Genomic DNA, 15,909 nt, shown 5'->3' on the forward strand with positions numbered 1-15,909 from the left:
CATTGGGTGATCCCTGTGTCTTTCTTAGGGTGCTGTTTTCTAGGTAGCCTCCCTGGAGTTGTGAGTAGGAGTCTAGTCATCCTTTGTTTTACATCTAGTATCCTCCTATGAGTGAGTACATGCCATGTTTGTCTTTCTGAGTCTGGGTTACCTCACTCAGGATAATTTTTTTCTAGATCCATCCATTTGCCTGCAAACCTCATGATGTCATTGTTTTTCTCTGCTGAGTAGTACTCCATTGTGTATATGTACCACATTTTATTTATCCATTCTTCAGTTGAAGGGCATCTAGGTTGTTTCCAGGTTCTGGCTATTATAAACAATGCTGCTATGAACATAGCTGAGCAAGTGCCCTTGTGGTATGATTGAGCATTCCTTGGGTATATGCCCAAGAGTGGTATAGCTGGGTCTTCGGGGAGACTGATTCCCAGTTTTCTAAGAAAGCGCCATATTGATTTCCAAAGTGGCTGTACAAGCTTGCATTCCCACCAGCAGTGGAGGAGAGTTCCCCTTGCTCCACATCCTCTTCAGCATAAACTGTCTTCAGTGTTTTTGATCTTAGCCATTCTGATGGGTGTAAGGTGGTATCTCAGAGTCATTTTGATTTGCATTTCCCTGATGATTAGGGATGTTGAGCAATTCCTTAAATGTCTTTCAGCCATTTGAGCTTCCTCTGTTGAGAATTCTCTGTTTAGCTCTGTAGCCCATTTTTTAATTGGACTGTTGGGCATTTTGATGTCTAATTTCTTGAGTTCTTTATATATTCTGGATATCAGCCCTTTGTCAGATGTGGGGTTGGTGAAGATCTTTTCCCCTTCTGTAGACTGTCGCTTTGTTTTGTTGACCATGTCCTTTGCTCTACAAAAGCTTCTCAGTTTCAAGAAGTCCCATTGATTGATTGTTTCTCTCAGTGTCTGTGCTACTGGTGTTATATTTAGGTAGTGATTTCCTATGCCAATGCATTCAAGACTAGTTCCTACTTTTTCTTCTGTCAGGTTCAGAGTAACTGGATTTATGTTGAGGTCTTTGATCCACTTGGACTTAAGTTTTGTGCACGGTGACAGATATGGATCTATTTGTAGCCTTCTACATGTTGACATCCAGTTATGCCAGCACCATTCGTTGAAGATGCTTTCTTTTTTCCATTGTACAGTGTTGGCTTCTTTGTCAAAAATTATATGTTTATAGGTGTGCGGATTAATGTCAGGGTCTTCAATTCGATTCCATTGGTCCACATGTCAGTTTTTGTGCCAGTACCAAGCTGTTTTTATTACTGTAGGTCTATAGTAGAGCTTGAGGTCAGGGATCGTGATGCCTCCAGAAATTATTTTATTGTATAAGATTCTTTCAGCTATCCTGGGTTTTTTGTTTTTCCATATGAAGTTGAGTATTATTCTTCCCAGGTTTGTGAAGAATTGTGCTGGTATTTTGATGGGGATTGCATTGAATCTGTAGATTGCTTTTGGTAAGATTGCCATTTTTACTATATTAATCCTGCCTATCCATGAGCATGAGAGATCTTTCCATTTTCTGACATCTTCGTCAGTTTCTTTTTTCAGGGACTTAAAGTTCGTGTCATACAGGTCCTTCAGTTGCTTAGTTAGAGTTACCCCAATGTATTTTATATCATTTGTGGCTATTGTAAAGGGTGATGTATCTCTAATTTCCTTCTCAGCCTGTTTGTCAATTGTATATAGGAGGGCTACTGATTTTTTTGAGTTGATCTTGTATCCTGCTGTGTTGCTGAAGGTGTTTATAAGCTGTATCAGTTCCTTGGTTGAATTTTTGGGGTCACTCATGTATACTATCACTATCTCAGAAGTTTTAACTAGTAAGTTTCCTGTTGTGTTTTGTTATATTTGGTAATATTGTAATATATTTACCTCTAAAAGAAAGCAAATGTTTTAAAATTTGGGGGTGATGGGAAAATCCCAATATGGCTATAGAATTTGATTTCCTGCTAGATTTCATTTACACATGTCACTTGAATCTGATGACAAGAACCAGTTTGTTACAGATATTGTTAGTACCATGCAGCAGCCCTGTGTTAATAATAATATCATTCAGGTATAATGTTACTGACCCCATTTTAGTAAGGAAAAAGATAGAGGCTTAGAGAGGTTGAGACTGCTCCATGGTTTATAGGCAGCAAGCTGTCAGGTTGCCTCCCAACTATTTTCTTCACACCTTTCTTTTTACAACCTCCTTCTTTTGTGCTCCATACGTGTTTAGCTTTCGGATCTTCTTCATTGGAATGCTTTTTTTTTTTTTTTTTCAGAATATTGGCAGATTCTTGTCAACTTACCAGGCCATCTAGAGGAACAGCATGCACATGGTGGGTGCTGACAGAGTTGAGGCCCTTGGTGTACTGTGTCTCTAGACTCAGTAATAAAAGGTTAAATCTCTCTTTCTCAGTCCTGAGTGACTAGAGTCACTCTAGGCTTTATAAGCCCAATTAAACCAATCAAAGTCTGATGCATTGTAGAGGCCTAGAGCCAAACTAGTCGAAGTGTTTCTTCCCCTTGACATCAAATGGAATGCTGTGCATAGGATTTTATTGGAATCTTGGAAAAGAAATGTTGGCATTCTCAACTCAGGATAATTCCAGGAGAGGTAACTTAAAGAGGTGTAGGTTGTAGAGGAAAACATAGGGATATTATAGTAACTTCAGGTTATGGTAATGGAGGAGCTGTTACTACCCCACCTGAAAAGGAATGATGGAAGAAAGTGCCTATAAGAAGCCAGAACAGATTTTTATTTAGAGAGTTCTTTGAGAGGCTCCTGTACTTTTTGGATGAGGAGTGCAACCACACCAAATACAGTGAATTCCTCTAGCTTTATCCCTTTCCTCATCCCTTACTTCCTTCTCTTGGCCTTTTTCTGAGACTTAGCATTAGTAATCAGTTGGTTCCAAGGATCCCCAAGGCCTATCCTGAGTAGGTTAGAGAGCAAGATAGAGGAAGACACATGGATAACATGAGGCGTAAGAACTCATGAAGTTTTACATTGGGGGAATACATGTGTGCTTTAGGTAGAAAGTGGGATAAAGGGATAAGATGAACATTTCTTGAGCATCACCATGTACTAGGGACTTTCTTATGACTTTATCTTTTAGGGTAAGTATGTTATTTTCTTGTTACAAATGTGGAGAATTTGAACCCAGATACCTTGGTCCTGAGTCTCAGCCAGTCCCTGTGAATCTGGTGATGATGGCTGGTGTTTACCACATCCCAGAAAGCTCTATTTCAAGGCATTGCCAGGGGACAGGGAACTGTAATAGAGCTGCTGTGTACTTTTCGCCTTCAAGTCTGTTAACTGTGGGCAAGGAAAAAGAAGAGGAAAAAAACTCAACTTGGCATGAATGATGTTAAGCAAGATCAAATAAGGTGAAAAGCAAAATAGAATCCAGAAATTTAGTTTTGCTTTTACTCAGAGTTCATGGGCGGTTGCTGAACAAAGTCCTTTTTACTTCCCACAAATGCTCGAGCTCTCCTCCTCCTCCTCCTCCTCTTCTTCCTCTTCCTCCTCCTCTTCTAACAACATGAATGTCATTATTTTTAGTTTTTACTTGCTTGTAAACTTAGAGCTTTTAAATATTTAATTAATTAAAATGTTTTTATGTGTATGAATGTTTTTTCTGAATGCATGTCTGTACACCACATTCATATAGTGCTCAAGGAGGCCAGAAGAGGGCATCAGATCCTCTGGAACTGGAGTTACAGATGGTTGTTGCTGCCATGTGGGTGCTAGGGATAGAACCTGGGTCCTCTGGAAGAGCAGTCAGTGCTCTTAATTGCCAAACAGTCTTCCAGCCCATCTAAAGAGCTTTTTAAAGGACAAAGACCCAATCAACCATGAAGATCAGTTATGTCATTGTTGCTACTTTATTTCTTATTAATGTAAATATTATTATACTGCATAATGAGTTATTCTTATTTTGTTTCCTGAAATTTTTCATTATAAAAGTATGTATTGAAAATTAACAGTGGGGCTGTAAAGATGTCTAAGTGGTTAGGAGCACTTGCTGCTCTTGCAGAGGATTCAGGTTTGAATCCCAGCACCCACATGGTGGCTAACAACAGTCTGTAACTAGTTCCAGAGCACCTTCTGATCTCCACAGGCACTGTACAAATACAGGCCACAGATATATATGCAGGCAAAACATTATACACATAAAATAAATGTAAATAAATCTTAAAAAAAAACAACAGTGACATGGAAATTCTTAGTAAGGTTCTGGGGAGATGGCTTAAGAGAGTAAGAATGCTTGGTGGCAAGCATGAAGACCTGAGTTAAAATTCCTATCACTCTCATTAAAAAATAAAAAAATTATTTTAAAGATTTATATGTATATATTTGCCTGTATGTATGGTTGTACATGCCCCTGGTGTCCTTGAAGGTCAGAAGAGGGAGTCAGATTCCCTGGATCTGGAGTTGTAGATGGTTGTGAGCTACTATGTGAGTGTTGGAACAGAACTTGGGTCCTCTGCAAGAGCATCAAATGGTCAGCCACCGAATCATCTCTCCAGATCCCCCAAAAGAAATTTTTGATAAAAATACCCTAATATGCTTGAAAATAACTTTAATTTTTTTCCTTTTTCCTGCTTCTTTCTCATATGTGTAATTTTCACATGGCTAAAATTTTACAACTTTGTATTTTTTAGTTATCTCTCTAAACACTTCCCATGTTGCTATGAAACCTGCAAAATTATTTATAATGGTTTATAGTTTACCTTAACCTTTTTTTTTTTACTTGTTAGACTTTTAAAATTATTCATAATCTTCTCCTGAGAGGACTGGGTTGTTTTGTTGAACAGACTGCCTTTCTCTATAGGCATCTAGTTCTACCCTCCCTCTCTGAGGTGGGAAGAGATCTTCATTTCCTTAGGAGAACTTCAAGAGTGGGATGCATGACTCCAAAGCTGTCAAGGAACACGATATGCAGTAGTTGTAGAAAGGGTAGCTGGGAGAAGCAAGACTAGCTAAGTCAGTAAGCAGAATGGTTGCTTAAAATATTAACATGGAGTTTTATTAAGTCTTAAGTTTTAAAAATGATTGCTAAAGGGAAATTTAACATCATTAACATTTACATATGAAATCCAGGTGATAATCTGAGATATAGTTAAGTTAAAAACATCATTCTGGCTAAACTAAATGTAACAGTTCTTAATCTTATATTAAAGTAATGATATTGTCCCCAGTTATCTTATACCCCTTGAGTATTAACCTTGGCCTGCTAGTCCCCTGCACTGTGCCTTGGGATGTGTTTTTTTCTACCCTTAGCCATTCCTCACAATCTTGGGGAGCAGAGTCACTTTTGTCTGTAAAAGCTATAACCCAGGAAGAAGGGTCTTCTTTGAATGTCTTTTGAGTGGCTCAAATTTTCTTCCAGAATAAGTCAAATTTCTTTCACTAAGCAGAAACCTTCAAAAATCAGAGTAGTTTGGTTTTGAATCTCTATCTCCTTATTCTGGGCATAATGCCCACCCAGCACATAGCAGATGCTCAAAAACACATTTGTAGAATGAAACGTCTTGAGACAGTCTTGAAATGTGTGAATAGTACTACAGTCTCCACATAGCTCTTCTGCAGCTTAATGTCTTCTAAGTCAGTTATTCCTCATGGTAGACTCTCTTGATCCTCATTGCCTATAGCCATTGTTGGCTATTAATTACTATAACATACATACCCAGATTTCTCAGAACAGTGTAATTTACAGTAATATATTCAAGTATGCATTGTTATTTTAGTTTGTTGAGAAATCCCTGGCTGCTTATGTCTTTGTATATAAGCTACTGTCAAACCTGGTATTTTACAAAATACTGTGTACATTGCCTCCTTCTACTCTAGTGTCACTTGGGGCTTGATGAGTTCTTCATTCAGTATCCTCATCCTTAAGGAAGTTCCAAGGAGGGACCTTGTGGAAACCTCCCTCCAAACTGGCAATTATCCCCAATTCCATGCTTTTCACAATTTAGTTACAATGCAGGTTCTGATTCATTAGGTCTGAGTACAGCCTGAGATTACACCTCTGTAACAAATTCTCTAAGGTTTAGCTGATACTGTGGGGTCTCCTGGATTTTACTCTGTGTAGCAAGGTGGAGTTTTGGGGCAAAACTACTCCTGAGTGCAAATCTATCAGTGTTTGGATGGCTGAGCAGTTCCTATCCAAACCCTCAGAAGATTCTTTCTGATGCTCACTAGATAAAGAAAACAAGATGAATGTTGTTTCACCAGCTTTTAAGAGCTGCCCACTTTCTGTTCAAGTTCATTTGGATTCTTTGTTCCAGCAGAACAGCTCTTATATCCTACATATTCAGTATCTTTTCGAGTTGCTTTTCATTTGGACATTTGATAAAGCATTGATGTATACTGTTTTGGGGTTTTGTTTGAGTTTTGGGAATATTTTCATATACCAGGTTTCCAAAAGAGTGAATACATTGTTTATGTGGTACTGAGAATTGAATCCAGGACCTTGAACATGCTAGGCAAGCACTCTACCACTGAGCTATATCACTGGCCTAAAAGGATAGTTTTAAAATATTTGGCTGTAAAGTATGCTGTTACTGATAAAATTCCTTTATAAGAGATGTTAATGCCATTCAGGTTTTTTTTACTTTATTGTAATCTGTAAAAAATGGATTCATTGTTGAAATAACATTCCTGATTTGAAAAGATACTCATGCAGATGGCAGCTTTTGAGATTAGCCAAGTGAATTCTTTAGAACACAGGGTACGAGGTCAGAAGCACTGATGTTCCCACCCCTCCCCCCCTTTTTTTTTTCCAATTTTTAACTCTTTTAGCTTGAGTGAAAAATGCTTTTCTTTGCTCTTTGTATAACAGTTCATTTAATACTCTGTGTGTGTGTGTGTGTGTGTGTGTGTGTGTGTGTGTGTGTGTGTGTGTGTGTGTGTGTGTGTGTTTGGGGATAGAACAGAGAACCTTGTGCATTTTAAGCCATAACTATGCTATTGAGTTATATCCCCAACTCTACCAACAATTTTTTATTATTTCAAAGAGTAATCACTATGCCAAGATGCAGACCTATTTATTACATCTACTTATTTTGTACAGTTCATTGTGATTTGATTTATGGGTTTTCTAATTGCTTTAGAGAATTTTTTGTGAGGTAGTTCTTAGTTTCTCAAACTTAAATTTAGAGGATGTTGATGCAGAAGCCAGGAGGGAGGCCTCCAGGTGAAGAATGTGCTAGAGGAGACTGGAGAAGGGAAAGATAGGTAATATTTATTGAGAATCTGTAGCCATTTTTCTACATGTTCACTTAGGCTTCCTACCATGGAGACTTGATAATTGGAGAAATATTGGCTTTACTAGTGTAGCTAAGTGGATAAGAGCAATAGCCTGGCTTAAAATCCCTGCCCTGCCACTATGTATAGGTGGCTATGTGACCTAAGGTAGAGAGTCTTTCACCTTTCTCTTTCTCTCTCTTCGTCCAACTTAGATAACATAACATTTGCTTTATAGATTATTGATTTCAGAAATGGTACCTGGCATGCAATCAGAATTTAGCAAAGCAAACTAATTCTCATTTATTACTTCTTTGTAGGTATATAGATTTGTTTTGATCTTTATAGATATAGAGGTTTGCTTTGGTGTTTGAAACTGGGTCTTATTATCTTACTGAGTGTGATCTCAGACTCTTGGACCAGAACTACAGGTATATACATACCACCATGTCCAGCTGTAGAGTTAGTGGAGTTTTATGATCTTTTAATAACATTTAAAGTGATTATAGATTATTACTATTATTATTTTGGTTTTTTGAGACAGGATTTCTCTGTGTAACGGTTCTGGCTATCCTGGAACTCACTTTGTAGACTAGGTTGGCCTCAAACTCACAGAGATCTGCCTGCTTCGGCCTCTCAAGTGCTGGGATAAAAGGCATGCATCACCACTGCTTAGCATGATTAAGCATATTTTTAAAAACTATAACAGAACTTTGTTAAACATTCCTTTCCAATGCCCCACTTTGAAAACCTCTTATTTAACTCAGGTTGGCCCAATGTTGCTCAAAAATCTTTGGACTCACAATTAGTTTTTAATCTGTAATTATCTTTTTGTTACAGTTGCAACTAGGATGGAGGTAAATTCCTGCATAAGTAAAATTATTTATCGTTTTATTCAGATTTTTAAATTACTACTACTTTTTTGTCAGCTTACTGGTAGGCACTTGGAATGTAGTGAACAAGTAAGATAGGGTCATTTCTCTGTGGAATTTGCACCTGAAGTGCAAAAGGCTTTCATGAGCCCATTGGATTATTTAAAAAATATGACAGTCTTAACTAACATTGATTAAACTGCTGAAACGAAAAAGGCAAATTTTAGAACATTTGGTAGACATATCCAAACTCCATATTGGTACAGCATAATCATATCCTTGGCATGCTACCGAAGGAAGACAGAGACCTCCTTTGTGGACAAAATGGGAGACACCACTCTCTGTTCAGTGCCACGATATAACCAGCTCCTTAGAGTCTTGAAGTGAAACAAAGAGTGTCTTTACTTCCTCCCAATTGGACTAACAGTGAGTTTGGAGCCATTCATCCATGCAGTTGACATTGGATAACACAATTGGAATTAGATTATCATTCAACAGTGATGTAGTGATGGTTGAAAATGGCTATATGATCAGGAATATTTTCTAGAATACATTAATTAACCTCTCTAAAAGTGCTCTGAGTTTTTCCACGGGTTTAAATAATTACAAAATATATACCCAAAATAAGCAATATGGCAGAGCCCTGAAATTCAAAGGAACTTTACAAATATTTAGAATAGCTACATTTCTAGTACAAAATGCTCTTGACTTACTTTCTAACATTTCTAATGATGGAGAATGTCTAGGCATAGACTAAGGGGGAGCATGGGAAGATAATATAAAGGTGGAACTGATAGGGGACTGGAGACATAGTTCAGTGGTTAAGAGTGAACACTGCTCTTACAGAAGACCTGAATTTGGTTCCCAGCATCACATTGGGCAGCTCACAACCACCTGTAACTGCAGCTCCAGAACATCTGTCTCCATTGTTCTATTGCTGTGAAGAGACATCATGACTACAGCAACTCTTATAAAGAAAAACATTTAATTTAGGGCTTGCTTACGGTTCAGAGATTTAGTCCATTGTCGTCATGGCAAGAAGCATGTCAGCATGCAGGCAGACATGGTGCTGGAGAAGTAGCTGAGAATTCTACATCTGAATCTGAAAGCAACCAGAAGAGAGAGTGACACTGGGCCTGGCTTCAGCATCTGAAACCTCAAAGTTTGCCCCCAGTGACACACTTCCTCCAACAAGGCCACATACTTCAACAAGGCCACACCTCCTAATAGTGCCACTCCCTATGAGTCGATGGGGGCCATTTTCATTCAAATCACCACAATATTGGACATCCTCTTTTGTATACTTCACAGTTTTGTTTAAATATGCACTCCCCACATACACATAAGTTTTTAAAAAGATTTATTTAGTTATTATGTATACAGTGTTTGCCTGCATGTATGCCTGCAGGCCAGAAGAGGGCACCAGGTCTCATTATAGGTGGTTGTGAGCCACCATGTGGTTGCTGGGAATTGAACTCAGGACCTTTGGAAGAGCAGCCAGTGCTCTTAACCGCTGAGCCATCTCTCCAGCCCCATAATTTAAAAAATATATCTTTAACACAAAACAATAACAACAACAACAAAAAGGCCAGGCAGTGGTGTTGCATGACTTTAATCCCAGCACTTGGGAGGCAGAAGCAGGTGGATCTCTGTGAGTTTGGTAACAAAATAGCCAAGGCTACACAAAGAAACCGTGTCTCGGGGTGGGGGGAGGGACCAACAGCAACAAAATAGGACTGGTAGTACCTATGGCAAATTGTACCTATGTCAGTGTAGTTTTACCAGATACTGCTCTAGCCTGCAAAGACTAGTTTTTTTGTAGGCTAATTTCTGCATATAAACCTCTATGTGTTGCCCTTCCAGCAAATTTTGGCAATCTTAAGGGTTTTTTGTTTGTTTGTTTGTTTTTTGTCTTGTAAAATTGTGATTAGCATATAGTTTAAACTGTATACTTGCTTACAAAAAATTTTAACAACTATTGTGGGCCAATCACTTTTGTAGATTGAAGGGATGATGGCACTGAGTAAAAGTCACCATCATCATGAAGATTTCAGGTCCATGAATAAGAGGCTCTAAAGTTAGACTCAAATGAAAATTTTAAAAAATGTGTTTGCTTTGCTCTACATTTGAAATTAAATGTTGTTGCTAGGCTTAGTTATTCACAAGCACCCATCTACCTGGTTGTCTCATGACTTCATGTTGGCTTCCCCTGGAAGGCATGATCCAAGGAAGAGGGAAAGAAAACACCCAAGATGGAAGCCAGAGCTTCTCTATAACCTGGTTTTGGAAGTGACATTCCACCACATCTGCTCTGTTTGTTAGAAGTGAGTCAGTAAGCCTGGCCCACATTGCAGCAGAGAAGGTTACATAAGGGCATGAATACCAGGAGGCAGAGATCATTAGGGACCATCTCAAAGTTTGCCTAACACAGAGTGAGACATAAGGAAATTTAACATGTCACTTCTGTGAAGAAAAGAACTGACTGAGAGTATCTAAGCCATTATTCAGGCTGCACTGTTATTGGATAGCAAGCTAACTATCATTTTAGAGTGTAGGTGACATAGATTTTCCAGACAAATACCGAGAAATTTAGCATGTAGTGATCATTATTAAACCCCTAAAGTAGCCAACAAATGAATGCAAAAGGAAGGAATGGGATGCAAGAAGCCATTTTACAACCGGTTACATTAACAACAGCTGTCTCTCTAAATCAATTATAAGTGGCTAATTTGGGGTAATGAAAATTATTGCTTTTTTGTTTTTATTTTTCGCATTTTTAATTTAAAAGACTGCAAATATACAAAAAGTACATTGTAAACAGTGACTATTATTCTGATGCCATTGTAAATTTTTCTTATCTGTGTCAATGTAAGGACTCTATTAGCTAATACTTACAACTTGTACCAACAGTTAACACTGATGAGCTTTTACTCTGTGGTAGGTAGACTGCTATGCATTTATAAGTATTCTCTTTCCTAGTCCTCAGCAACTCTCTGAGATAGGCACTACTGCTATCTCTGTTTTACAAATGAAAACGCTCACATTTTAAAAGCTCCCTAATTTTCTGGTGGTGGTACTGGCTATAGAGAAGCACAGGCAGGTGACACTAGCTAGTGGGCAGGCAGCACAGCCAGAACAAGAGGAGAATAGGCTTTACCCTGGAGCTCATGCTTCCAACTGCAACACTATTTCTGTCTTCTTTGATTACTTTGTTTTGAGAGAATTATTAAAGTGCTAAGTTAACCCAGGAATCCCTGGAAAATAATTTGATGATGGTTTCTTACTAAATTTAGTATCATCTTGTTAGTGGATGAGTTCCTCTCTTTTACTATTTAAACAAGAAAACCAAGGCCCAGGCATATAGGCCGACTTGTCTGTGGTTATGCAGCAACCTTTTAGATGCTGGTAACAGCAACATTCACGAGTCAGGTAATGTTAGCATCATTTCTTTAAAATCTGAGTGTTAGCTTCAAAAAAGATCAAGGTTTTATTACAATAGCTTAGAAAAATTAATTTTGTCCAGACTTGCTCATTCTGTAAGCTGGGATTCATAACTAGTCCATTTTATTTATTTTCCTTTTGTTGTTGTTTTGAGACAGGGTATTGCTATATAGCCCTGGTTGTCCTGCAAATCACTGTGTATACCAGGCTGGCTTGTAACTCACAGAGATCGATGCATGCCTCACCTTTGAATGCTGAGACTAAAGATACACACCACGTTTGACTATTTTTAAGTACTTTAAAATTTTAACTATAATTTCTGAAGGAACTATATTTTTAACTTTCATAAGAAAATACAAAGTACTTCTAGATACCATTAGGGAAAACTATATTATGCATATGTTTCAATAATATTTAATTATATATAATATTCATGCAAAAACTTTATAGAAAGTGGGACAGCTAAAAGATATTGCATGATTGAATTAGTTCTGTACATATACACAGTTTATATAAAGATAACTGATGATGTCATCTTTCATATGTGAATGTCTTATTTATAGTTCCCTGTATCACAATTTTATAATTCAAAGAATGACTAAATATTTTTAAACAAATTGGTAAGTTTTTATCTTATAAGAAGCTAAAAATGGAACAGTTCTGGACAGATTGAGTTAAAATTTTCTCATTCACATAAACATGTGTCCCGGTGCTGTTTTTCAAAGAAAATTTTAATTGTGGAATTGAAGGGAAAAAAAAGCATGGTCACTTGACTCAACTCATTTGGTAAGAAGTGTGGGCTACAATTGTTTAAAAAGTACTTCTAGAAGTTTCTTCTTCCTTATTTGGGGAGCACAGTGAACTTTATTGGTAGTATGTGCAAGAAGGGAGCTCCCTAAGTCCTTCCTCTTCTTCTGGGGATCTGAGATAGAGATTGTGAGGGGAAATGTTCTGTGTGTTGGCAGTTGAGTTGGGGCAGGGAGTTCCTAGTATTTGAGAGCCTCTCTCTCTTATTCTTTCTGGGGTGAGTAGTCCAGGGCTTCTTATTCTTTCAAGAGCATGTGATGATGAGGTTCACCACCCTGTTGCTGTAGCCAAATTCATTGGCACACAAAACATTGAGCTTGACAAAAGTGGTCTTTGAAGGCAGTGCCAGCTCCAGCATCAAGTATCAAAAATGGAAGGGTGAATGTCATTATTAAAGTCACAGGAGACAATAAGACAACCTGATTCTCATTGTAGCTCAGAATGCTCTTTAGCAAGTTCTCTGATGATTGCTTTACCACCTTCTTGATATCATCACATTTGGCTGCTTTCTCCAGGTTATGGGTCAGATCCACAGTGGACATGTTGGGGATAGAACTGTAGAAGGCCATACCAATGAGCTTCCCATTTATCTCTGGATACATTCAGAGTCAGTGAATGTAAGGATGGTGTTCTAAGTAGCCCCAGGGCCATCATGTCACAGTTTCCAAGAGGGGACACTGACAGCCTTCTGGGTGATGGTAATGGCATGGACTGTGATCATGAGTTCTTCAGTGATGAAAGTTGTTGATTGATTTAGGTGGGGTATAGTTGGACTTTCTGGTTGGATTTTCTTTGGGACCTCCAGCTCCCCAATAATGACATGGAGACTTCTTATTAATTATGAAAGCTTGGCCTTAGCTTAGGTTTGTTCCCAACTAGCTCTTAAGACTTAAATTAACCCTTTATATTAATCTGCATTCTGCCATGGCTAGTTACTTCTCCTCCATATTGTACGTCCAACTTCCTCAGTGTCTCGCTGGCATCTCATGCATGTATAGATTCATTCCCAAGTTCCCTCTCTAACCACAAGTCCCAGCTATTCTCTCCTGCCTAGCTATTGGCTGTTCAGCTCTTCATTAAACCAATCAGTTATCTTAGGCAGAAAAGGGAAAACAGTGACACATCTTCACACAGTGTGATAAAATATCCTGCAACAAGGGGTACACAGCTGGTGGCACAGAGGCAGTGCTGACAATCTGGTATGAGTTGTTATACTTCTGGTGGTTCACACCTATCACAAACGAGAGGGTATCAGCAGAAGAGGCAGAGATGATGACCCTTTTGGCTCAACCCTTTAAATGGGCCCTCAACTACTTGATGATAGTGAAGACACTGGTAAGGTTGGGTCCACGACAGTTAGCCATTTGATGTTGGTGAGATCTCTCTTGTGGAAGATGGAGATGGCCTTTTCATTGATGACAAGTTTCTTATTCTCAGCCTTGACTATGCTGTGGAAATTGCCATGTGTGGACTCATACTTCAAGACCATGTAATTGAGGTCAATAAATGGGTCACTGATGGCAACAATATCCATTTTGCCAGAGTTGATGGCAGCCTAAGAGACCTGCTGCTCAGTATGGCCAAATTTATTCACTCCGACTTTTACCATCATGTCTCATGGATGAGGCTGGCACTGAGTGAGAAGAAATGGCTGTTCCTGGGAGGGAAAAGATCAGAGAGCATTTTTCTTTTCTTTGACACAAGGCCTCATGTAGCCTAGTCTGTTCTCACCTGGTGTGTAGTGCTGAGGGTCAAACTCAGGGCTTTATGCATGCTGGGAAAGTTACATCCCTAGCTCCACTTCTGGAAGTTTCTTGGCCCATGGGTCACTAGAGTGTAATAATGCCCAGAATATAATTCACTCCACCCATTCTCTAAGGGAAAAGGAGTCCAACATGCTGGATGCCCTTTATATAGCTAAAAGGGTTTATAATGAAAATATTATTAATGACATCTCAGGGGGCATATTTTTTCAAAGTTTTTTTTTTTTTTTTTTTTTTTTGGTTTTTCGAGACAGGGTTTCTCTGTGTAGCTTTGCGCCTTTCCTGGAGCTCACTTGGTAGCCCAGGCTGGCCTCGAACTCACAGAGATCCGCCTGGCTCTGCCTCCCGAGTGCTGGGATTAAAGGCGTGCGCCACCACCGCCCGGCTTTTTCAAAGTTTTTTTTTTTTTTTTTTTTTTTTTTTGGTTTTTCGAGACAGGGTTTCTCTGTGTAGCTTTGCGCCTTTCCTGGAGCTCACTTGGTAGCCCAGGCTGGCCTCGAACTCACAGAGATCCGCCTGGCTCTGCCTCCCGAGTGCTGGGATTAAAGGCGTGCGCCACCAACGCCCGGCCTTTTTCAAAGTTTTAAAACATTTGGCACAGCAAAATTTGGAGGTAAAGGGGAAGGTGAAAAAGGACTAGCTTTTATCCCTCACCCCTTTTCCATCTACATTGAACAGTAATGAAGTGGTTGTGGGAAGAAAAAAACCAGTGTTTATTGATATAAGTATCTTCCATGGAAAAGGGCAGTAGACAGGATCTTTGGCTTCAAGTAATGTACAGTTGGTGTGAATGTGAAAAGTAAGAGGAAATTGCAGGTTAGCATTCCAGTTCCTCCAGACTGGTGAAAACAGGACAACCAAACTAGTATTTGGAGGAGGAGGAGCAGAGGCAATTAGGGGATGTTGGGAGAAAGAAATGCCAGAGCTGAAGAGTAAAGGACTAGTAAGAGTGAACCACACCAAGGGAGAAGTGAGAGTGTATATAGAGGAAGCAGTGTGACAAGAACTCAGGGGGAAACATGTGGTAGGACCCTGAGGAATCTGGCAAGAACTTGTTATGCAGGTTGGGGGTGGGTAGATGGAGCTAGAGCTTGGTGGTAATTAAATTGGTGGACTATGAGGCTGGGAAGGGTGGGGAGGAGCCTGGTTCAGATGGTAGCATTCATAGATTTGATGCTGAGGTTTTGAGGAAGGGAGCCTCACTATGTAGCAAGGAAACAACTGACCAGATTTCCATCAGGAAAGATCGAGCCTGCACATATACTCAATCAGGAATCTGAGGTGGGAAGATTTCTAGTTTCAGGCCCTCCTGGGCTGTATGGTCAGTTTGAGGAAAAACTCCAAAAACTGGAAGAGAAGATGGAGGGGAAAAGGGAGAAAAAAAATCCAGAGCAGTCTAGAGAGTGGAATGCAGAGAGCTTGGAGACTGGAATCTTGGTGAGAAGGGCTGTTGTAGCTAGAGTTTTCCTGCCTGGCTCATGGTCAGGACAAATCTCTCTCACCCGCCAGTCCCACAGCCATTCAGACCCAACCGAGTAAACACACAGAGACTTATATTGCTTATAAACTGTATGGCCGTGGCAGGCTTTTGTTATCTAGTTCTTATATCTTAAATTAACCCATTTCTATTAATCTATAAGTTGCCATGTGGCTCGTGACTTACCTGTACCTTACATCTGGCTTTTGATGGTGGTGGCTGGCAGTGTTTCTCTGCCTGAGCCTTCCACTTCCCAGAATTCTCTTCTCTGCTTGTCTCGCCTATACTTCCTGCCTGGCTA

The 15,909-nt window shown here is 39.3% G+C and overlaps 1 protein-coding gene and 1 pseudogene across 23 annotated transcripts in view; one reads left to right on the top strand and one right to left on the bottom strand.

Moving 5' to 3' along the window:
* Positions 1-15,909, top strand: part of Zhx3 (zinc fingers and homeoboxes 3) — a 128,010-nt gene that overhangs the window by 16,036 nt on the left and 96,065 nt on the right. For 7 of the 23 annotated variants that reach the window (XM_042276708.2, XM_076571241.1, XM_076571240.1 and 4 more), the window contains exon 2: positions 2,279-2,335. The exons of the other annotated variants lie outside the window; for them this stretch is intronic. The gene's annotated coding sequence lies outside the window, so the exon portion shown is untranslated. The remainder of the gene's footprint in view (positions 1-2,278; positions 2,336-15,909) is intronic. 23 annotated transcript variants of the gene reach the window in all.
* Positions 12,489-13,977, bottom strand: LOC143272663 (glyceraldehyde-3-phosphate dehydrogenase pseudogene; annotated as a pseudogene).

Source organism: Peromyscus maniculatus, chromosome 4 (assembly GCF_049852395.1).
Source record: "Peromyscus maniculatus bairdii isolate BWxNUB_F1_BW_parent chromosome 4, HU_Pman_BW_mat_3.1, whole genome shotgun sequence".
Taxonomy (NCBI): domain Eukaryota; kingdom Metazoa; phylum Chordata; class Mammalia; order Rodentia; family Cricetidae; genus Peromyscus; species Peromyscus maniculatus.